The sequence below is a fragment of the Camponotus vicinus genome, unplaced genomic scaffold, assembly GCF_025532165.1.
Source record: "Camponotus vicinus isolate PSW18456_S1 unplaced genomic scaffold, iyCamVici1.0 SCAF_5, whole genome shotgun sequence".
Classification (NCBI taxonomy): Eukaryota; Metazoa; Arthropoda; class Insecta; order Hymenoptera; family Formicidae; genus Camponotus; species Camponotus vicinus.
Genome location: NW_028141977.1, coordinates 4,675,090 through 4,700,795, shown reverse-complemented (window position 1 = coordinate 4,700,795; position 25,706 = coordinate 4,675,090). Strand labels below are relative to the sequence as shown.

Genomic DNA, 25,706 nt, shown 5'->3' with positions numbered 1-25,706 from the left:
CTCTACCCACTTTGTAAATAAGTCCTGCACGACCAGGACGTATGTGAATCCGGACTTACTTTTGGGAAACGGTCCCATTATATCGGCAGCAATGACAGTCCATGGGCCCTCTACGACGCGTCGGCCCATAAGTCCTGTCGGGGGAGCCTGTTCCACTTTCGTACGTTGACACGTGTCGCACCGCCTAACGTATCTCGCGACATCCCGAAACATGTTCGGCCAAAAGTACGCGACCGCGAGTCTTTGGAAGGTCTTTTCCGCCCCTAAATGTCCGGACTGCGGCTCGTCATGCGCCTCTCTCAGAGCCTCCCCTCGTCGTTCTTGCGGTAGTACTAATTTCCACCGATCTAAATCCTCGACAATGTCCGACACGATCGCCCTTGGTCGACAGTAATACATTTGACCATCTACAACTCTCCAATCCGTATATCCTTTAGTTCGGTCAGATACCTCCCTGAAACGCCAGCGATACCACTCATCTGCGGTATCGGCAGCTGAATCTGCTTCCGCGGCAACTAATACTTTAACCTCGGTGTCACCTTCATACATTCTCGACAGAGCATCTGGTACGTGATGTAACGCGCCTTTTCTATGCACTATCTCGTAATCGTATTCGAGTAGCTCTAAGGCCCACCTTGCGAGTCGACCCGTAGGATTCTTAAGATTATGCAACCATCGCAGGCTACTGTGATCGGTTATTACCGTAAACTTATAACCCTCTAGATATGGTCGAAATTTCTTAATAGCCCATACGACAGCTAAGCACTCCTGTTCTGTGACGGAGTATTTCTTCTCCGGATCGGACAATGCTCTACTCGCGAAAGCTATAATATTTTCTGGTCCCTCGACTGTTTGTGTCAAAACTGCTCCGATCCCGACAGAACTCGCGTCTGTTTGCAAAACGAATGGAAGATTAAAATCTGGACACGATAAGGTTGGAGCGGCCATCAAATGTGAACGGATCTGTTCAAAAGCACAGGCTTGATCTTCCGCCCATTCCCAACGTTGATTCTTTTTCAGTAATCTTGTTAGCGGTTCACTGAGAGTCGCGAGTCGCGGGATAAAACGCCGATACCAGGACGACATACCTAGGAGCCGGCGTAACTGCTTAACATTCCGTGGTGGCGGGTATTCTAAAATGGGTTGAACTTTGTCAGGATCCACGGTCAGCCCGTCCCTTTGTACAATAAACCCGAGGTAGCGAACCTGTGAGCGACAAAACTCACATTTCGCCGGATTTATCGTGAGACCGGCAGCGAAGATTTTGTCTAGTACACGTTCCAACCATTCCAAATGTTCGTCAAAAGTGGGCGTTACGATTACTATGTCGTCCAGGTACGCGAACGCGTGCGGTTCCATCTCCGGCCCGATTAATTTGTCTAATAAACGCTGGAATGTCGCGGGCGCTCCTGTCAGTCCGTAAGGCATTCGCGTGAAGTGATATAATCCTTTTCCGGGTACGCTAAAGGCGGTGATCTCCCTGCTTTCCTTGGCCAGAGGTATTTGAAAATACGCCTGACTCAAGTCAAGAGTCGAGATGTACTTTGCCGATCTTAGTTTATCTAGAATGCCGTTCATGTTCGGCAGCGGATATGCATCCTTCTTGGACACGCTATTAACTCTTCGGAAGTCTAAACAAAATCTGTATTTCCCGTTAGATTTCTTTACCATGACGATGGGATTTGACCATTCACTAAAAGAAGGCTCTATAATTCCAGCCTCTAACATTTTATCCACTTCATCGCGAATAGCCTCCTGAACCTTAGGTGAGACTAAATAACATCGCTGTTTAATAGGTCGATGGTGACCAACGTCAATAACATGCACTGTAAGAGAAGTGACACCGGGGTTTTCGACAGCTATCGGTACCCTATTCTCCAAAAATGACTCTAGGCGTTTATTCTGCAAGGGTGTCAACTCGGGGAGTCCACAGCATACTCGCGATTCCTCGCTCTCAAACGGATATCTCACGGCAGGACTATCTCTAAAATTCCACTCCGATAACTCATAATCCACAACTACGCCAAATTTCGGCATGGATTTTCGCAAAAAATCCATGCCGATTAAACACGAGACGATCAAGTCCGGCAGCAAACAAGCGGAAATGGTACGAATCCGATCCCTTAGTCGAAACGATAGATCGACCTCCTCGCGCGCTCTTGCTATCTGCCCATTCGCGGTGCGAATCCGAGTAACTCGTTGCCGAGTAGGCAGATTCAACCTTAAAACAATTTTAATGGCCTCAGCCCCGAGGATCGTACGAGTCGATCCCGAATCGACGAGCGCCCTTAAAGGTTCCTTATTAATGGCAACGATAAGATAATGCAATGGTGGTAGCTCTAAAGAATCGGTGGGATCGACCATGTTCGAAGACAAGACTATCTCGCGCGTGGAGCTCGCGACGCGGGCCTCCCCTTCATTATTCAGAGTCGCAGCGGCCCTCCCTAACGACTCTCGGCCTCGTTTCCCGAACACGAGGGGCACGTTTTCACGGTGACATTCGCCTTGCCGCAACGGTAGCAGTATTGGCGGCGCGATTCCGAGCATTCACGCGCTATATGGCCGGTCTTTTTACAATTCCAACACTTCACCTTTCGGTTGGAAGTCACTGAATTGCTAGAAGTCGGAGCGGAAGTACCGGCGGTCGCGGCAGCAGGAGGCGCAACGGCAACGGTCGTCGGTGCCGTTCGGGTGTCGGTTGCCCCTTTCTGGGCTCGTTTGTCGTTCTTCTTCTTCTTCGTGGGCTGCACGTCAGTTATTCCGGCGGCAGCTACGGCAGTCGGGCCTTTCGCGGTCTTTCGCGGAGGACGATACGCTAAATCAGGAAAAATAGACTAGTTCGGAGTCGGCGGAGGACGATATTGCGCTAAAACGTCGTAGCTACGTTCAACACGCGTAGCCGCATATTCCAGCGAGGCGAAATCGTAAACATTACAGCGGTGAACCGAAATCTGTAAGCGCGGCAGCATATTACGATGGGCGTAATTTAACTGTTCCTCCAAACTCCACGGAGGACTTAATCTATCGAAAAGGGCGCGAATACAGGTTAAATAATCCGCGATAAGTTCGTGTTCGCCCTGCGTACGCCGCATGATCTCGTCTCGTAAGGCAAATTGGAAGTCAGGATTCCCGAATCTTTCACGCCATGCAGTCTGAAAATCTCGCCATGTCCTCCACTGATTACGTTCACCACGGTACCAGTATAGCGCGATGCCCGTTAAAAAGAATGGAATGCATTTAAAAATTTCTTCGTCGCTGACTGTTATCAACGCGCGGCCCTCCTCGATACGCGTTAGAAACGTTTCCGCGTCGCTACCTCTCGCGCCGGAAAATTGCAAATTCCACCGACGCATAATATGATAAACGTCCATGGCGGAAGACGCTGGTCTCGGAGTGGTTCGATTATCCACGGGTTGCGGGGGTAGTTCTATTCGCGGGGGTCGTACACGCAACCGAGAGCGATCCCCCTCTGCCGCCCCCTCGGCAGCTACGGACCGCTCGTCCCTGTCACTGGGCCTTCTAGGCGCCCCTTCCGGCTGTTCGAACGCTTCCAGATCGACTCCGGTGGGTGTCCGCGGCATCTCCCATCCCAGTAGTGTGCAATTCTCATGCTTAATTAATCGAGCTCTTAACGCGGGGGCGGTACCCTCACTGCTCTGACCCCGTCACTCCAACTCCGCCCTCAGCTGGTCCACCGTCAGCGCGTGAACCCATTCCGTATCGTTCCGATTTTCTACGCTCATCGCGAACACTCGATCTCGAAATAAAATTCAAAATTGGCCGTTATCTCACGGCAACTATACGAGTCGAAAATATACGTGTTTCGATTGACGAAAGCGGTGGTTCCTCGAGGACGCAAATATTTATGTTATACTGCGAAGGCTTTATTCGAGAGATCCTTGAGAGAAGCTAACAATGACAATCGTTAAATTCGAAAATAATAGGCGAACGCTCCGAACGGTAACACACAAAAATATAAACACTAACGCGAAGACAAACGACTCTAGGATTCCGAAAATTCCGAGCAAGCAATCCTCACTAATATAATTTTTCCAAATAATTTCCTTTTTACAAAATCACACCGAAATTCCACAGATAAAAAAAGATTGGTTTAAAATAAGAATTTTACTATGGCAATTAAATCCTGAAAGAAAGGCACATTAATACACAGAATATACATCAAGATAAATAATCTCAATGGCTAACAAGGCAAACGGTAAAAGAAAAAAAAATACACAAGAAAAAGAATCCAAAAATAGCACACATCAATATACAAGTTGTAAAGCCGAATATTATAGCGGTAGGCAGCAATTAATGCGCCAATAAATGAAAGAAAGGAGGAGGGGTGCGCAAGCATTCCAAATTTAAATAAATAATAAGGTCCTCTATATTGACTTTTAATTCGCTACGTTGACTTTTCAACAGCTTACAAAACAAAAAAACGAAGAATTAATTATAATATATAAAAAAAATTAAGCAAAAGATTACGAAGTTTTCAAGAAGTTATCAACAATCATTAATAATAACCGAGAGACAATAGTAAAAGCTCTAGAAGGGAATAAAATTCTTAAAAAGTTGGATTCCAATATATAGTATCTCAGAAGTTTTAATTTTGAAAGAAAGAGAAAAAAAATTAATATTTTCATTAAATTAAAATGAATTACAAAATTTTTTTCAATCGACAGCTATAATTGTAGATATTTCATTAAATCGATTAAATAGACGATATTACTAATACTTGAAAAGTTTCCCGTACGGGAAAAATATTAATCTGTATTATATATGCTTCTGAGACTTTCCGATACTTTCAAAACAGTTGTTTTCAAAACCATATTTGCTTGCGACCCTCAAATACAAGAGAAATACATGTTCAAATATCAGACACAGAGAGATATCACAACAGTCAAAATTCAATATATATTACAGTTGACCTTGTTATTCTCGAGTTCCTTCTTCCTTGTGCCAACGAATCTCTAACGGAAAATTTGAAATCATGAGATGCCCTGTTTTTAGTGGGCCCCACGTTGGGCGCCAATTTGTGACCGTTAATTCTTTAAGGGCTAATGATTTTACGTGGCCGGTGTTTTTGGCCCACGGCACACCTTCGGCGCGATCTCCTTACATAACAAAAAAAAAACGTTTCTCTCCAAAATCAAATATATGGGCGCCAGGTGCGGTAATCCGCACCGCTCTATAAAATTTACCGTATCGGCAGTACACAAAGAATGCAAAATTCTCAGAAAAATCGCGACGGACGCTCGACTAGCCCCGTCTCGAAATTGGCAGAGGCGGGGAGTCCGTGTTAACAGTTCACAAGGAAGGATCGAGAATACAGGGTGGCTGCAAATAAAACATAATATTATAATAACAAGAATTAATAATAATAATATATTTAACATATGAATAAATTTTAATGACAGACAGATTCGTGTAGATGCAAAGCGGTTTTATAATATTGATTATCCGATTATTAGCCGGCAGCGGGCCGGCATTCGAGCGCGATCACCGCGGTATCATATGTCACGCGGCAGAAAAAAAGTATACAAGAAGAGTCCCGGAATTCCGCGCTAAACGAGACTTGTTAGAGTTTCGGCAGCTACGAATCCCCAAATAACTTTTAATAATGAGCACCGCGGTGTCGACTCCTTTAATGACATCCGTCTTTCGCGAATAGAAATAATTAATTATAATAACGGATCTACCCGCCGCACACGCAGTTAACAGAAGCGAATATAGATGCGAACCGATTATACAGATCTGCCGCTTCAACGAAAAAAATTTAGCGACTAGTAACGTATCTAACAGGAACGGTTGAATCGAGACACGAAAAACTATCAATAACAATAAAGTATCAAATGACTTGAGCCTCGGAAATATGCGAGCCGATGCCGCGACGTATTTGTCGGTTATTGGATATCGCAATCGCCTTTGTGTGTGAGCTCGGTTACAGTACTTTTAACAGACAAAGTTTTACAGCTAACAGTAATAATTGTACAAATAAACATTTACAGTGACTGTCGGCGCGCAACTGGGAGAGAGGGCACTTAATTTTACGAAAGCTCGAACAAAGTCTTTCGGCCGGCCGTCGTACTCTAAGACGCAAATATCGAGAACGCAGAAAAGGAATTTCACAATAAATTTAATGACGGCAGCTATACGGCACCGACATTGTTCGAGCTAATTCTACCTGAATTATTTAACAAAGACGGCCAGATGGGGTCGACGCTTGTCTCACCGGTGACTCCTTGCGGTTCTCCGTGCTCTCGGCATCCACGTGTCGGATCGATGATTTTGGGCCGTCGTTCCCTTCGCCGGTCCGCCGAACAGTGGCGAGCGGAAGGCCCGTCGGAATCACGCTAGCAAATTAATGCGTAACTAGGCCACCTGTGGCGCTTCCGCAACCCTCAGGATCGTCGTGTGGCCCATTTAATCCTGCGGCCTTCAGGGCTGTACATGTGCTTGTCGCACCCCGTTTCCTCTTTTATTTTCCATAATTCCTCTTGTCGAGGCCCGTCAGGAGGGATACTTTCGGCAGCCACTCGCCGTTATTTAGAATGTTCTTCTTTAGCGCTGTTCCGGCCGAGATGACTCCGACTCGGGGTCTCAGTGTCAGATTTCGTCCGCTGGTTGGCCTTCCCCTCAATTGTTCCCCGTACCTGCTGGGCATGTGAATGTTTACAGGGGCGGCAGCGGTAGTCTTAAGTGGACTTTATTATTGACGCAATTAAATAATAATACTTAGCTTGGCGTGTTCCTTTTAGTCGGCGCCTCCGCTCGCCCGTTTCCTTGTATCCTGTACTTCTTCCTCAATTTTGAGCCACCGGATGAGATCCCGTCAGCGTTTCCCATCGTGCCCGCTCTTAAGCCTAATCTTAACGCTAACAAATAAATTTGTACGCACGGAAGGCGAGTATAATCTCGCCTCCAATAGCCGCTCTCTCCCTAAATTAGGGGAGAACGAGGGCCCAAATTCATTCTCGGTCGGATCTCGCGATCCTTGCGACGGACCGCCAAGTGTCACGTCACAATATATATATATATATATATATATATATATACAGGGTGATTCTAAATAACTTTATGTTTTTGCAAAAACATAATCTTCACCGAATTCTAAGACGATTTTTACTTTGGCAAAATTTCGTCCGAAGCTTAGTCTTTGAATTATTAAAGAAAGTAGTTAACGTATGACGGGTCGAATACAAGAGGCAGGCAAGGGTGGCGCGATTCACCGTCAGACGCGGGTGCTTACGCGGGGCGCCTGCTGCGATCAGCTGGTCGCTATACACATACAGACACACATGCGAACACATACATTCTCTCTCTGTCTGTCTGTCTGTCTGTCTCTCTCTCTCTCTCTCTCTCATTCGCTCACTCACCTGTAATTTTTTTTTTTTTTTTTTTACGAGAGGGGAAAATGAATTTTATGCATACCCACCGGTCGATCCAGTGAGTTATGTGGGACTCGAATACCAAGTCGAATTACCAACTCGGTACTCCCTACCCACTAAAAACCCCTCTCTTTTCACGAATTTCCTTTGACACACTGTCCCTCTGACTTCCCGAGATCTGTTTTCACATAACGTCAAAAAATACTTATTATTACCTTGTTCGATGACTTTTGATGTATTGCTGTAATTGCTTGAAGGAGAAATGAATTTTCCGGTAGATCGTACGTTCTCAAATTTAACGTAGATATCACGTTGCAAAAGACAAGAAATCTACACTAAATTATTAACTGAAAGTTTTTCTTCTTTCATGAACTGTATTCTTTTATAAACTTTAACGTAATCACATTTATTTACTCACTCGATGAGACGAGAAATTTACTAATGACTCTATCACTAATCACTATTAATCACTGTCGAATAATAACTGTTGGCGATTAAAAATCACTCGATGAAAGAAACACGCGCGGACACGTTACTACACGACGCGACGACGCGACAATGCGACGATAATTACTCGGCGACTGCAAGCAGTTTTTTGTCATGGTAGGTTGCGGTAGGTTAAGGTACTACTGGCGTTATCGAACGCGATCATGTGTTCGATTGAAGAATGCGGTAAACATAATAAACATTTAACATATTAATATTATTATTATCATGAATGTGTGTGATATCCATACATCGTATGATATCTATTTAAAAATTAATCAGATTAAATAAGTGTTTTTAAAATATTTATTACTTTTACTATTATCATATAAAATATTAATATTAAATATTTATTTAAGATAATAGTAAAAGTAATAAATATTTTAAAAACACTTATTTAATCTGATTAATTTTTAAGTAGATATCATACGATGTATGGATATCACACACATTCATGATAATAATAATATTAATATGTTAAATGTTTATTATGTTTACCGCATTCTTCAATCGAACACATGATCGCGTTCGATAGCGCCAGTAGTACCTTAACCTACCGCAACCTACCATGACAAAAAACTACTTGCAGTCGCTGAGTAATTATCGTCGCATTATCGCGTCGTCGCGTCGTGTAGTAACGTGTCCGCGCGTGTTTCTTTCATCGAGTGATTTTTAATCGCCAACAGTTATTATTCGACAGTGATTAATAGTGATTAGTGATAGAGTCATTAGTAAATTTCTCGTCTCATCGAGTGAGTAAATAAATGTGATTACGTTAATGTTTATAAAAGAATACAGTTCATGAAAGAAGAAAAACTTTCAGTTAACAATTTAATGTGGATTTCTTGTCTTTTGCAACGTGATATCTACGTTAAATTTGAGAACGTACGATCTATCGGAAAATTCATTTCTCCTTCAAGCAATTACAGCAATACATCAAAAGTCATCGAACAAGGTAATAATAAGTATTTTTTGACGTTATGTGAAAACAGATCTCGGGAAGTCAGAGGGACAGTGTGTCAAAGGAAATTCGTGAAAAGAGAGGGGTTTTTAGTGGGTAGGGAGTACCGAGTTGGTAATTCGACTTGGTACTCGAGTCCCACATAACTCACTGGATCGACCGGTGGGTATGCATAAAATGCATTTTCTCCTCTCGTAAAAAAAAAAAAAAAATTACAGGTAAGTGAGCGAATGAGAGAGAGAGAGAGAGAAAGAGAGAGAGAGAGAGAGAGAGACAGACAGACAGACAGACAGACAGACAGAGAGAATGTATGTGTTCGCATGTGTGTCTGTATGTGTATAGCGACCAGCTGATCGCAGCAGGCGCCCCGCGTAAGCACCCGCGTCTGACGGTGAATCGCGCCACCCTTGCCTGCCTCTTGTATTCGACCCGTCATACGTTAACTACTTCCTTTAATAATTCAAAAACTAAGCTTCGGACGAAATTTTGCCAAAAGAAAAATCGTCTTAGAATTCGGTCAAGATTATGTTTTTGCAAAAACATAAAGTTATTTAGAATCACCCTGTATATGTATATATATATACAGGGTGAGCCATTTTAAGTTACCCACCCCAATAACTTTTTTATTTTTGAATGTACAACAAAATGTTTCAAATAAAAGTTGCTTGACTTCGAGGGGGACAGAAGATGGTGGCAAAAATTTGATCTTGTATAGTCATTTGAAGGTCACATAAAGGTCACCTTCAATTTCTTAAATGGAACCTACTATTTTTCATTGCATATTCTTGTAACTTATCTCGAGAGCTTTCCAAAACACTATAATTAAGTACCTTTTCGTTAAGTACTTTTTGAGTTATGAGGCTTGAAATAATTCCTTAATTTTACATAAACCGTAAAATATCTTGTAAAATATTCATTTTTCGATTATCTTACCTTAATACTTTTACGTACAAAATAATGAGAGGAATCAATTGGTGTAAAGAAAACACAATTGTTTCGAAAGAAAAAATGTAATTTGCAATTAACAATTACATTTTGGGGGGGGGGGGGGCTAAGGCGGAGGCCTGGAACAGAAAAGAAAAAAGATGTGTTAATAAAAACCTAGTCACAATATAAGATTTATTAAAAAGAAAAAAACACTTACATCTGTCAATCCATTCCTCTTCTCTTTCCTCATTCTCCCGTTCTTTATCTTCCTCCTGCTCCTCCTCTTCCTTTTCAATATTCCAATCTTCCTCTTCTATAATTTCAATGTAGGGCTCTTCCCCGAAGAGCCGCCGTAGATCGAAGATGTCGACGTATCGCAAACCGTTTATCTCGACATCGAGGCGGCCCTCCGGGGTGTCGCCCCACGTGTCCGCAAGGTCCTGCCGCGCCTGCCGGCGCACCGCCCGCACCCATTGGTGTTGCTCAATATTGACAAACCCCGGTATCCGGACTTCATCCTGGAACTATATCAAAAATATTTATTATTACACAATTTTTTTTTCACAAGTTTTTAACACTTTCACAAAATAATCACAAAACACTACTTACGTTCCATGTAAAAGTCATGTTTAGTATAACGATACATAATATGTCCAATAATTTTGTCTTTCAGTCTTTATAAATTGATACTAGATGATCCATTATATTTTTTTTTAAACTTTTACACACTGTTAAACTCTTCTCGACTCGCGCATTTCTAAACTCTTTGTGACGAGGCAACGAGGTCTCGGCACGAGATTTTATAGTAGAGATGTGGCATTATCACCATATCAAAAACGCGTCGTAAGACAAAAGTATGCATGTTCCCATGCAACTTAGCATGATATAATATTAATGTGTCGACCCTGATCGACCCTGATCGAACGCCTGTCGAACGGCTATCGAACGGTCATCGAACGGTTATCGAACGACTGTCGAACGCCCGTCGAACGGAAACGAACGCTCGTCGAACGGAAATGAACGGTCATCGAACGACTGTCGAACGCCTGTCAAACGATCATCGAACGATAATTGAACGACCATCGAACGGAAACGAACGCTCGTCGAACGGAATTGAACAGTCATCGAACGACTATCGAACGGAAACGAACGCTCGTCGAACGGAATTGAACGGTCATCGAACGACTATCGAACGGAAACGAACGCTCGTCGAACGGAAATGAACGGTCATCGAACGACTGTCGAACGCCCGTCGAACGGAAACGAACGGTTATCGAACGATTGTCGAACGCCCATCGAACGGAAACGAACGCCCGTCGAACGGAAACAAACGCTCGTCGAACGGAAATAAACGGTCATCGAACAACTGTCGTACGCCCGTCGAACGGAAACGAACGGTCATCCAACGACTGTCGAACGCCCGTCGAACGGTCATCGAATGGTAATTGAACGAACGGCTATCAAACGCTCGTCGAACGGAAATGAACGGTCATCGAACGACTGTCGAACGTCCGTTGAACGGCTATCGAACGACTGTCGAACGGCTATCGAACGGTAATTGAACGGTCATCGAACGGAAATGAACGGCTATCGAACGCAAAACTATATTTTCAATTAAATTTTTCTTCAATATGTCTGCAACCTTATTGTGCTGTATGGGTATCTTCGTTTGCTTACCAAGTGTTGAAAAAATAAATGTTTCATCAGCTGGCCATGTATAATTTTCTTCATATTCGAAGTATCTCAATATCAAGCGAAACTTGTATAAAGTTCCCGATTGTAAATCTTCCACATGGTATATTACTTCTTTGTTATAATTCATTTTAATATAATTCATTGTGTGCCACTTTTCTGCTGCAATATCTCTGTACTCTAGTGTAGAAAAGATCGTCAGATTAATGTTTGAGATCCATGAAATGTCCATGCTATTCATGTCGACCCTGCTCAAAGTAATATTGTTTGGTTCTGAATATATATCGATCTTGCTTAAGCTCTCGTTGTAGAAATCGCTGAAATTAATTGGATACACACGCACGTATATCAAGTAATCTTGTACTGGTAGCGACAAGTTAATCTTTGTGAAAAATCTGCCGTCTGCTACACGTTTCGGCACATTGATAAATTGTTTGCTCTTTTGTTGCGTGCCGTTCACTAATGTAACTGACTTCCAATGCACTTCGTAGTTGACGGCCACGCAGTTCACTTTCTTGTGTGGCATCCAATAAACTACTGCTATAGTAGGCGTCAAAGCTAGAACACTAATGTTTTCAGGTGCATTAAGCTTACCCGAACTAGTTTTTATTGGTATCACATTCGAATGCAATGGATTTATTGATAATTGATCAAAGTAAAAATTGCTTAAAGTAAACTTCAACTTGTACTCTGTAAATGGTGTTAAGTTCTGAATTTCGTAATATCGCTCGTACGTCTGCACATTGAATTTCTCAGTATTGTTGAGATTGTTGTCTAAGCAGGACAAAAGAAGGCTTACGGTAATAGTATATATAGTAGTTGGTAAATTATATTTTTTGCATCTACTATTTACAACCGGCTCTGGAAGATTTACAATGATGCTGTTTGTCGTTGCAGTCACATTCTCAAAATTATAAACATTTTCGTCAGGTGTCAGACATCTCATTGAAGGATATGGTTGCAAAGATTTATCCAAAGCGTGAATGTAACTAAAGATTTTTACATCTGTCTTTGTTGTTATCTTTTCAACATATTCGTTTGCAATTACGCTGAGACTTGCATATTTCTTTTTCAAAACGTAGATATGTTGAGTATTTTGACTCTCTTTAAATACTAAAAGGTACATGTTTGTTTTGTCAATCGTCATATATTGGAAATCGATGTTATCACTTATGTTTTTCTTGTGTAAAATCATATTGCACATAGAAACATTAAGGGCTGTCACAGTTATGAGATCAGAACTTATCCAGTAAACTAACGGCTCCTCATTATTCATAACAATACTATACATAAAATCAAGATGTTTCCTTGTCTGACGAGATAGGCAAGAGTATAATTTTGTGTGAACAATTTGCTTATTTTTTCCATCGAGATCATATTGCACCAAATCATTATATCCATCATTCGATGTGTTAAAATCGAAATAGAAAATTCTAAAAAATTTATAATTATTTTAAATATATAATTATTTTACTCATTATAAAACATTATTTTAACAAAAATAAAAACTTGTATGTAGTGAAAATTCGAAATTCTTGTAATTATATAATAAATTATTATTTTTTTTTACTTTTGATCTTAATGATAAACCTTGTAAAATTATAGAAAAATTACAAATTTGCTTAAATCTTTAATGGAAAATTATTTTTTCAGGCGAACGGTAGTAAACGTACCCTATAGACGGTAATACATTTATATAGCCTTGTTTAGGTTTTAAAATCTTATCAAATTTAATTATGTCATTTTCCCACATTGTTAAGTCGAACTTTACAATGTAATAGTTGTAGTCTGACTCTTCATAGGTCCATTATAGATTTCTTGCTACCCAGTCAATGCAGAGAGCACCTAGAATATAATCAAATGTAGCTATTTTTGTGATATTATTTTCATTAATCTTCAGTGTCATTAGGTCTCTTTCCGGGGTACTCCAATAAATTCTATGTTCTTGTATCGAATAAGCGAGATTTACTACTGATCTGAAAAAAGGAGTCAACTATAATTGTATAGTAAAAAAATTATAGTTGAGATTTCTAATTTTATAGTTATTACTGCTATAATGTTGATAATAATAAACTTGTGCATAATAATAATAACTTTAACTTTATAGTTAGTGTTAGAATTAATTTATGATAATTATAACTATCTTTTTTTATCAGTATACGTACATTGACGATAAGAAATTAGTAATGTTTAAATCCCATAGTAATGTTTACGTCCCATATTTGCATGCCTGCAGTCGTTGCGAGTAATAATTTAGGTACTGGATTTTCATGTGTAGTCGACACATTGATTAAATCCGTGTAAGGACCAGCAACAATTTTAGTATACGCACGTACTCGAAAATAATATGTCGTGTTAGATGTTAGATTGTGCACTTCGATTCCTGTAGTTGTGATATTTTTCTCGCCGATTTGAATCTCTTTTAAGTCCTCGAAAACACTGCAACGTGTACCCTTGTATTATTTCATCGGTAAAGTTAGGTTGGTTCCATTTATAAAAGAATAACATTTCAGTCTCTTTATATTTAGTAAAATTATAACAGAATTAACATTTTGATATATTTATGTCGTTGAATTTAGGAAAAGAGAGAAAAATGAAAGAATACAAACTGAGAATTTAGATTCTTTACCTCAATGTTACAAAAATGTCGTTTACTTTTTCAATGAATTGACTGTCGAATTATACAAATGCTCTGAGAGAATAGAAAAGCAATCAATAAAAAGATAACCACAATCAAATTACAAACGATCTATAACTTCTTTAATCGTTTGTAATTTGATTGTGGTTATCTTTTTATTGATTGCTTTTCTATTATAATAATAATGAAAAAGGAAAGCTGATAATAATTATATTCCTGTATTCGTGATACAATCCAATGAATACAGGAATATAATTATTATCAGCTTTCCTTTTTCATTATTATTATAATAGAAAAGCAATCAATAAAAAGATAACCACAATCAAATTACAAACGATCTATAACTTCTTTAATCGTTTGTAATTTGATTGTGGTTATCTTTTTATTGATTGCTTTTCTATTATAATAATAATGAAAAAGGAAAGCTGATAATAATTATATTCCTGTATTCGTGATACAATCCAATGAATATGTACCATTTTGCATTGTCATTTGTTCTCCTAAAAAAGAAATAGGAATTATTTACTTATTAAGAATTCTCTAATTTATTCTTAAGATATATACTGTGATCGTGACCATAACGAGAACTCTAAAAACATAATGTTAGAAGATAATAACTTACGATTCGTTAAAACTGAGTTTTAAGGTATTTTTCGAAAATATACAGGGTGAGGCATTTATAATGACACAAGCAATTTCTTCGAAAACGAAGCGAGATATAAAAAAATGTTTTAGACAAAAGTTATATGGCTTGAAGGAAGACATAAGATGGTGCCATTAGTTTTACTTTAAAGATTCACCTGAAGGTCACGTGAAGGTCACCTCTAACTTTTTAAATGGGATACCCTATATACTTTTACATATTCTTATAGCTTGCCTCAAGAGCTTTCCAAAACACTATAATAAAGTATTTTTTTATTGAGTACTTTTCGAGTTATGAGGCTTGAAATAATATTTTAATTTTACATAAACTATAAAATATCTAGTAAAATATTCATTTCTTGATTATCTTACCTTAATACTTTTATGTACAAAATAATGAGAGGAATCAATTGGTGTAAAGAAAACACATAATTGTTTCGAAGAAAAAATATGTAATTTGCAATTAACAATTACATATTTTTTCTTAAAAACAACTGTGTGTTTTCTTTACACCAATTGATTCCTCTCATTATTTTGTACATAAAAGTATTAAGGTAAGATAATCAAAAAATGAATATTTTACTAGATATTTTATGGTTTATGTAAAATTAAGATATTATTTTAAGCCTCATAACTCGAAAAGTACTCAATAAAAAAATACTTTATTATAGTGTTTTGGAAAGCTCTTGAGGCAAGCTATAAGAATATATAAAAGTATGTAGGGTACCCCGTTTAAAAAGTTGGAGGTGACCTTCACGTGACCTTCAGTTGACTCTTCAATGTCAAACTAATGGCACCATCTTATGTCCCCCTTCAAGCCATAAAACTTTTATTTGAAACATTTTTTTATATCTCGCTTCGTTTTCGAAAAAATTGCTTGTGTCACTATAAATGCCTCACCCTGTATGTATATATGTGAATTAATATCAATTCGATTGACATCACATCAGAACTAGTAAAGTGAGAAAAACAATTAATTGAGGATTGAATGGAAACCGATTGAATGCAAACGTTTACGAAAAATGCAAATTATGTTTGGAACAATTTTATGTGTGTTATTGAATTATTATTGTACATAAAAATTTTCATGATTTAAGATAAAGTCAATTTTATTAATTTGCTACTTTGTTTTGAAGCAATCGCAAATATTGTACTACTGATTTCTTAATCTATAGGAATTTATCGAAAAATACTTGTCATCTTATTAAAAGTTATTTATTCGTTTTTGCCATGGATTAACGATTACTTTTCTAAATCTTAAATGACGCAAACAATTCTTATATTATTTTTTAAAGATCAATACTGTGCTAATTTCCATATTTTGTAGTTTACATTTATTTTTTCTCTTTCCTTTATTTTCACATTAAATTGTTTTTTCTGATTTACTGAGATAATCCACTTAATCTTATATATAATTATGTTAATATGTACGATCTTAAAATCTCTAGAAAACAGTTTTTTTACTATACAATTATAGTTGACTCCTTTTTTCAGATCAGTAGTAAATTTCGCTTATTCGATACAAGAACATAGAATTTATTGGAGTACCCCGGAAAGAGACCTAATGACACTGAAGATTAATGAAAATAATATCACAAAAATAGCTACATTTGATTATATACTAGGTGCTCTCTGCATTGACTGGGTAGCAAGAAATCTATATTGGACCTATGAAGAGTCAGACTACAATTATTACATTGTAAAGTTCGACTTAACAATGTGGGAAAATGGCATAATTAAATTTGATAAGATTTTAAAACCTAAACAAGGCTATATAAATGTATTACTGTCTATAGGGTACGTTTACTACCGTTCGCCTGAAAAAATAATTTTCCATTAAAGATTTAAGCAAATTTGTAATTTTTCTATAATTTTACAAGGTTTTATCATTAAGATCAAAAGTAAAAAAAAATAATAATTTATTATATAATTACAAGAATTTCGAATTTTCACTACATACAAGTTTTTGTTTTTGTTAAAATAATGTTTTATAATGAGTAAAATAATTATATATTTAAAATAATTATAAATTTTTTAGAATTTTCTATTTCGATTTTAACACATCGAATGATGGATATAATGATTTGGTGCAATATGATCTCGATGGAAAAAATAAGCAAATTGTTCACACAAAATTATACTCTTGCCTATCTCGTCAGACAAGGAAACATCTTGATTTTATGTATAGTATTGTTATGAATAATGAGGAGCCGTTAGTTTACTGGATAAGTTCTGATCTCATAACTGTGACAGACCTTAATGTTTCTATGTGCAATATGATTTTACACAAGAAAAACATAAGTGATAACATCGATTTCCAATATATGACGATTGACAAAACAAACATGTACCTTTTAGTATTTAAAGAGAGTCAAAATACTCAACATATCTACGTTTTGAAAAAGAAATATGCAAGTCTCAGCGTAATTGCAAACGAATATGTTGAAAAGATAACAACAAAGACAGATGTAAAAATCTTTAGTTACATTCACGCTTTGGATAAATCTTTGCAACCATATCCTTCAATGAGATGTCTGACACCTGACGAACATGTTTATAATTTTGAGAATGTGACTGCAACGACAAACAGCATCATTGTAAATCTTCCGGAGCCGGTTGTAAAGAGTGGATGCAAAAAATATAATTTACCAACTACTATATATACTATTACCGTAAGCCTTTTTTTTGTCCTGCTTAGACAACAATCTCAACAATACTGAGAAATTCAATATGCAGACGTACGAGCGATATTACGAAATTCAGAACTTAACACCATTTACAGAGTACAAGTTGAAGTTTACTTTAAGCAATTTTTACTTTGATCAATTATCAATAAATCCATTGCATTCGAATGTGATACCGATAAAAACTAATTCGGGTAAGCTTAATGCACCTGAAAACATTAGTGTTCTAGCTTTGACGCCTACTATAGCAGTAGTTTATTGGATGCCACCCAAGAAAGTGAACTGCGTGGCCGTCACCTACGAAGTGCATTGGAAATCAGTTACATTAGTGAACGGCACGCAACAAAAGAGCAAACAATTTATCAATGTGCCGAAGCGTGTGGCAGACGGCAGATTTTTCACAAAGATTAACTTGTCGCTACCAGTACAAGATTACTTGATATACGTGCGTGTGTATCCAATTAATTTCAGCGATTTCTACAACGAGAGTTTAAGCAAGATCGATATATATTCAGAACCAAACAATATTACTTTGAGCAGGGTCGATATGAATAGCATGGACATTTCATGGATCTCAAACATTAATCTGACGATCTTTTCTACACTAGAGTACAGAGATATTGCAGCAGAAAAGTGACACACAATGAATTATATTAAAATGAATTATAACAAAGGAGTAATATACCATGTGGGAGATTTACAATCGGGAACTTTATACAAGTTTCGCTTGATATTGAGATGCTTCGAATATGAGGAAAATTATACATGGCCGGCTGATGAAACATTTATTTTTTCAACACTTGGTAAGCAAACGAAGATACCCATACAGCACAATAAGGTTGCAGACATATTGAAGAATAATTTAATTGAAAATATAGTTTTGCGTTCGATAGCCGTTCATTTCCGTTCGATGACCGTTCAATTACCGTTCGATAGCCGTTCGACAGTCGTTCGATAGCCGTTCAATGGGCGTTCGACAGTCGTTCGATGACTGCTCATTTCCGTTCGACGAGCGTTTGATAGCCGTTCGACGGGCGTTCGTTTCCGTTCGATGGGTGTTCGACAGTCGTTCGATGACCGTCCGTTTCCATTCGACGAGCGTTCGTTTCCGTTCGATAGTCGTTCGATGACCGTTCAATTCCGTTCGACGAGTGTTCGTTTCCGTTCGATGGTCGTTCAATTACCGTTCGATGACCGTTTGACGGGCGTTCGACAGTCGTTCGATGATCGTTCATTTCCGTTCGACGAGCGTTCGTTTCCGTTCGACGGGCGTTCGACAGTCGTTCGATGACCGTTCAATTCCGTTCGACGAGCGTTCGTTTCCGTTCGACGGGCGTTCGACAGTCGTTCGATGACCGTTCGTTTCCGTTCGACGGGCGTTCGACAGTCGTTCGATGACCGTTCATTTCCGTTCGACGAGCGTTCGTTTCCGTTCGATAGTCGTTCGATGACTGTTCAATTCCGTTCGACGAGCGTTCGTTTCCGTTCGATGATCGTTCAATTACCGTTCGATTATCGTTTGACGGGCGTTCGACAGTCGTTCGATGACCGTTCATTTCCGTTTGACGAGCGTTCGTTTCCGTTCGACAGTCGTTCGATGACCGTTCGTTTCCGTTCGACGGGCGTTCGACGGGCGTTCGACAGTCGTTCGATTATCGTTCGATAGCCATTCGACAGGCGTTCGATCAGGGTCGATCAGGATCGACACATTAATATTATATCATGCTAAGTTGCATGGGAACATGCATACTTTTGTCTCACGACGCGTTTTTAGTAAAGCGATAATGATACGTACCTATTCTAAAGTTTCGTACTGAGACGATTGTCTCCTCACAAACTCGCGAAATGATGATATTAATAATATATTATACCATGCGTTATTTTGATATGGTGATAATGCCACATCTCTACTATAAAATCTCGTGCCGAGACCTCGTTTCCTCGTGACAAAGAGTTTAGAAGTGCGCGAGTCGAGAAGAGTTTAACAGTGTGTAATAGTTAAAAAAAAATGATGGATCATCTAGTATCAATTTATAAAGACTGGAAGACAAAATTATTGGACATATTATGTATCATTGTACTAAACATGACTTTTACATGGAACGTAAGTAGTGTTTTGTGATTATTTTGTGAAAAATTGTTAAAATTTGTGAAAAAAAATTTGTGTAATAATAAATATTTTTGATATAGTTCCAGGATGAAGTCCGGATACCGGGGTTTGTCAATATTGAGCACCACCAATGGGTGCGGGCGGTGCGCCGGCAGGCGCTGCAGGACCTTGCGGAGACGTGGGGCGACACCCCGGAGGACCGCCTCGATGTCGAGATAAACGGTTTGCGATACGTCGACATCTTCGATCTACGGCGGCTCTTCGGGGAAGAGCCCTACATTGAAATTATAGAAGAGGAAGATTGGAATATTGAAAAGGAAGAGGAGGAGCAGGAGGAAGATAAAGAACGGGAGAATGAGGAAAGAGAAGAGGAATGGATTGACAGATGAAGTGTTTTTTTCTTTTTATAAATCTTATTGTGACTAGGTTTTTATTAACACATCTTTTTTCTTTTCTTTTCCAGGAGCGGTCTCCCCCTTAGCTCCCCTCCAAAATATATTATTCTTATTATTTTATTATTATATATTTTTATTAAATTAAATTGTATATTTTATATTATATTATTCTTATCATTATATTATTTTATTATTAGACACACACACACACACACACACACACATAAATGTATTTACACACACATTTAAATAAATTTTATATTTTAATTGTGAAAAGAATGTGATTATTTACGCGCCTCCCTTGCGTTCCCATCCCTTACGCTATCTCTCCCTCACGCATTAGTTGCAAGTCTCGCGATATCTTCGTTGCGTTCTCTCTCGCGCGTTAGTTATAAGTATAGCGATATCGTTCTCTCTCGCACGCGTTGTTCTCGCGCTATTATCGTTCTCTCTTTCGTACGTGCTTAGAATAAGTAATCTCTCTCGCGCTATGACACAAAAATGTATAACAGATTTTTAATAAATTTTATATTTAGTATTGAAAAAAAAATGTATTTATTTACGCGCCTCTCCTTGCGCTCCCATCCCTTGCGTCTCTCTCTCTCTCTCTCTCTCTCTCTTGCGTTAGTTGTAAGTATAGCGATATCGTTCTCTCTCGCACGCGTTGTTCTCGCGCTATTATCGTTCTCTCTTTCGTATGCGCTATCGTTCTCTCTCACTCGCGTTGTTCTTACAATTCGTTCTCTCTCGCACGCGTTGCTCTCGCGCTATTATAGTTCTTTCTCTCGCACGCACGACCGATTTTCGATCATTGATAATAAATAGTTAAAAATAAATAGGTGAAATAGATAAATAAATAAATAAATAGATAAAATAGTTAAATAGTAGTAGTAGTAGTAGTAAAGGAACGGGTGGGGCTAGAACAGTCCCTGATGTCACCTAGATCTAAAAGATCTTCTGTAACCCCGTAGTTGTCTGAGGTTATAAGTGGCGATCTAATTTGGCCCTTACAAGAAGGTTATGTAGATCGCCCACCCTCACGTATTGTAATGCGCTGGGTTCAATGAACATGTGACCCCAGAGTGTGTATCTCTTAAGAGCAAGTGCGGGGCAGTAGCACAGAATGTGGATGCTGTCCTCTTTTTCTTCGCCGCATAGCCGGCAGTATTTCCGCTCGGTCAGGCCAAGATTAAATAAGTGGGCCCTGAGGGCCACATGGCCCGTGAGCAGGCCTATGGAGATGTTGAGCTTCTTTCTGCTCATAGTTAGGAGTTCATCCGTCCTTTTAGAGAGGGGTCGGTTCAGCAATAACTTGGCTTGACGACAGCCCTGAACCTGGCCCCACGAAACCAGATGTTCCCGTTTCAGAAACTCTTTGATGAGTCTTTTGCCTATGGTAAAGGGGACGCCGACGACTTGTCTAGCCGGGACCTCGAGGGTGCCTAGCTTTGCCAGGCCGTCCGCCACTTCGTTGCCATGAATTCCCTGATGACCGGGAATCCAGACTATGGTGATCCTATTGGATTCGCCTAGTCTGTTGAGCGCTAGCATGCAGTCCCAAACCACCGAGGACTCAGTGGTGGTCTTGGCTAGAACGTTAATGGCTGCCCTACTATCGGAGCAGATGAGTATATTTCTATTGGTGGCTTTAAATGAGGTTAAGGTGTTTGCGCACTCAAGGATTGCTAGAACCTCAGCTTGGAAAACCGTGGCCAGCTCCCCTAGGGAGTAAGATTCCCTGTGGTTAGTCCTTGAGCCGTAGACTCCAGTTCCAAATCGTCCTTCCGCCCCCCGAGCTATCCGTATACCAGATGTCCCAGTTTGGCCAGCAGATTCGTTCTGGTTTACTCCAGTCTTCCCTAGAAGGTATCTGGGTTTTGAAGAACTTAGAGACCTGGGATTTCCTAGGTATTCTATCCTGCAGCAGAGAGAATGGGTGTTCATGGAGGAACGATAGCCTGGCATGACCAAGATGCCGTCCTCTCCACTCACCCTGACACTTTAGTCTATAGGCAGTAATTTTGGCTGTGCTGATAATAAAGCGGTCCAGGAGTGGAAGACAGAGTGCAATCTCGAGCGCCTCTGTAGGGATGGTTTTCATGGTCCCCATCGCCGCCCTGAGGTAACAACCCTGTAGGCTTCTGAGAAGGTTCCTGACCCCCACTTTCTCCACCCTGGGCCACCAGACCATTGCAGCATATGTGAGACGGGGCAGTAGAATGGCTTTGTAGATCCAAAGGGCAATACTGGGTTTAATGCCCCACGTTTTACCTACAGCCCTTCTACATGCCCACATGGAGGTGTAAAATTTCTTACGTTTGACTTCAAGATGAAATTTCCAGCTTAGTTTGGGATCAAGATGTATCCCCAGGTACTTCACCGAAGAAGTGTATGATAGCTCTTTGCCCCAGAGCCTCAAAGGCCCTATAGGTTCAGGCTTGTATTTTCTGGTAAAAATCATGGCCTCGGTCTTAGACGGATTAACCGTGAGACCTTTGGCTTGACACCAGCTTTGAATAATCTTAAGTGCTTTATCCATGAGCTCCTTAAGAGTTGAAAGAAAGCTGCCTCTCACGATTGCAGCCACGTCATCCGCATAGCCACAAACAAGAAGGCCCCCTTCTTGTAATTTGACTAGAAGTTCGTCTACCACCAGGCACCACAAGAGCGGAGAAAGAACGCCGCCCTGCGGGCAACCTCTGGCCGGGAGACCACTCAAAGTTTTATCTCCATAGTCAACAGTCAGAACTCTGTCCGATAGCATGCTTTGCGTCCAGTCGATCAGAGTTTCGGGGATGTGATGCCTGTACATGGCCTCTTTGATCGCTGTATATGAGGTGGTATCAAATGCCCCCTCAATATCCAGAAATAATCCTAGGGCATACCCTCCAGTCGCCAGCTGTGTCTCAATCTTGCTCACAAGGTGATGAAGAGCAGTATCCGTAGATCTGCCCGCCCTATAGGCGTATTGAGAAGATGCCAGCGGTCGGGTAGTAAGGGGATATGTCCTAATATGGCTGTCTATCAGTCTCTCCAGTGTCTTCAAAACGAAGGAGGCTAATAAGCCTGAAGTCTTTGGCCAAGATATGGCCATTTCTGCCTGGTTTGGGTATAAAAGTGACTCTGGTGCCACTCCAGACAAGGCGCACGTGTCTAAGGGCTATGCTAGCCCTAAGCACTTTAACTAGGGGGCCTATCAAAAGGCTCAAGCCCTCTTGTAAGCAGGCGGGATAAATCCCGTCTGGTCCAGGTGATTTATAGGGCTTGAAGGTTTTAACAGCCCATTCAACACCTTTGGGATGGACTATCTTCGCCGCTAGTGACCAATCCCTGGGTTTAAAAACTTCCCTGGGTCTTACACGGGCGGTAGCAAGATTGTCAACCGTTCGAAAACCTGGGAAATGAGTCTCCATAAGGTGCTCGATGGATTCAGTGAGATTGACTGTGTAGCCTGTGTCGGGACGCTTGAGACATCCCAACTGGGTGCGGTTGTCAGAGCTGAGTATTCTGTTTAGCCTGGAGGCCTCTGGAGCGCTCTCGATGCTTGCGCAGAACTCTCTCCAGCTACTGCGTTTACTTCTGACTATTTCCTTGCTATACCTGCGTTGTGCGTTCCTAAAGGCTTCCCAGTGCGAGGACAAGCAGGAGTTTCTTGCCCTGTTAAAGAGTCTCCTGGTCTCGGATCTGAGCTTTGACAGCTCTTTGTTCCACCAGGGGACTTTGGTCTGGGACCGTATAAGTTTCAGGGGGCAGTTTGCCTCAAAGGCATCCGAGATAGCGTTGCTTAAGGAAGCCGCGGCAGTTTCCAGGTTATCCCTGGTGTGGAATCTGGTCGGAACGGTAGTTAATCTATTTTTCAAGTCTAGCCTGAAACCGTCCCAATTCGTATTCCTAGGATTTCGCCTCCGCAAGGTTGTAGGTTGCTGGCGAAGGGTGAGACGTATCTGCCTGTGATCGGATCCTGAAGGTTCATCTAAGACCCTCCAGTCTCTTACCAGTTCAGACACGCCCTTGGTACAAATAGTAATATCAATTACCTCCTGTCTTCTAGCGTCCATGAAGGTAGGGTTCCGTACCTCTGTTTAGAATGGTAAGTCCTTTGCTCAGGATGAAGTCATGTAGGCTCTCCCCTCTCGGGTTGATGTTTGAGCTCCCCCAACCAACATGGTGGGAGTTAGCATCACAACCCAGGAGGAGTTCGAGTCCTGCCTCCTCAGCATGAGCAACTAGGTTTTTGACGTTGTCCTGAGGTGGAGGATCGCAGGAATCATAGGGCATGTATGCTGACCCTATGAGTAAGTCCATTGTCTTCCCCTCCTCCAGGTTGATGCTCGTCTGGACGACAGTTAGATCTTCGCTGCTAAGCTGAGGCAGAAAAGTGATATTAAGGCCTTTTGCTACAATACATGTCCTTAGTTTGCGGTTCGAGCAGGCTCTGAAAATAGTTCCACAGCCGCCCAAACCTTTGATGGCATTATTCAGGAGCCAAGGCTCCTGGATAATGGCAATGTGTGTGTGCATCGCAGCAGTGCTCCTAGCCAGGATAGCCGAGGCGCCTTTACTGTGATGCAAGTTAATTTGGGTGATGGGTACCGTGGAGACCGTCATATTTAGGCATTCTCCCCTGGTATTCCCTCCACAGATTCAGGCTTCCTGCCGCATTCCTTTTCGAGCAGCCTAACGGTTGCCCGTCCGAGACTGCAGCTGGGCCTGAAATTGCAGGACTTCAGGGCATCCAGAGATTGATCCCCAATCAGACAGGCGAAGTGGGTGCTCGTGGCATCCCTACTCACGCTCCCCCTGGTGACGATCCAATCTCCGGTCGCCAATCCTGCATTTTGTCTGCCGAGGAGCCTCAAGGCTTCCTCAGAAGACAAGTCTGGCTCCTCCACGTGCACCATCACTCGATGGCGCCTAGGCAGCTCATCGACCGGCACTACACGTAGGGAGTTTCCCCCCACTTTCAGTTCGGAGGATAGGCTTTTTAGCCAGTCCCCCGACTGCTCGTCGTCGCACGCGAAAACGAAGGCTCTGTCTCTCTACCAGGAGCCGGAGAATGTGGGGGCTTTTGTACCCTCGGGTAACTCGAGGATACGCCCTCTGATCATTTTCCTGATCAGTCCACAGTCCGCGGCTCCTAGCTTCTTATCAGGAAAGCCCTCCAAAATGAGGGCTAATCTGATAAATCCTTTGGTCGCTTGGGCATGTAACCCTTGATCATTGATCTTGGGTCGTTTGCCCTGGCGAGTGTCGTTGGGGCTAGGGGTGTTATTCCCCGGCCGGGCGCGTTTAAGCGCCACAGCCGGGGCCCCACCGCTACTGGGCCCAGGACTAGAATCGGCTTCAGCGGGAGGGATTTGGGCTTTAGTAGCCTTATCCTCCTTCTGAAGCTGTTTCTTGTAGCGTCTTCTTGCAGCTCCGCTATATCTGACTCGGGTTTTGGGTGCCCCTGAGTTTCTTTCCTCCGGTCGTTCGCTCCCTAAGGAAGCCACGCCCTGGAGGACTTTGTCCATTGTTGTGTCTTTGTCTGTAAGTTTGTTCGTCTCCATGTTTGTCCCACGAGTACCGCGGAAGCGCGATATCACCCAACCAGAGCCGCGAATGGCTGGGGCTTGGCTAGATACCCCGGAGGTCGCCCGGTATCCGGGGGAACCGTTCGAGACGCAGTACCCCCTGCGCCACGCAGCCGTCGGCACGGTTTCATTAACACCTTGGCTTGGGGGGTCCCTCTTCGTTGGTCGCACCCGGCTCCATCCCTTAAACGGGTAGGTCCGGATGCG

The 25,706-nt window shown here is 41.2% G+C and overlaps 1 pseudogene; it reads right to left on the bottom strand.

The window, feature by feature from the left end:
- Positions 1 to 24,536: 24,536 nt before the first annotated feature.
- LOC145971892 (uncharacterized) lies at positions 24,537 to 25,475 on the bottom strand (annotated as a pseudogene).
- Between the last annotated feature and the right edge of the window lie 231 nt (positions 25,476 to 25,706).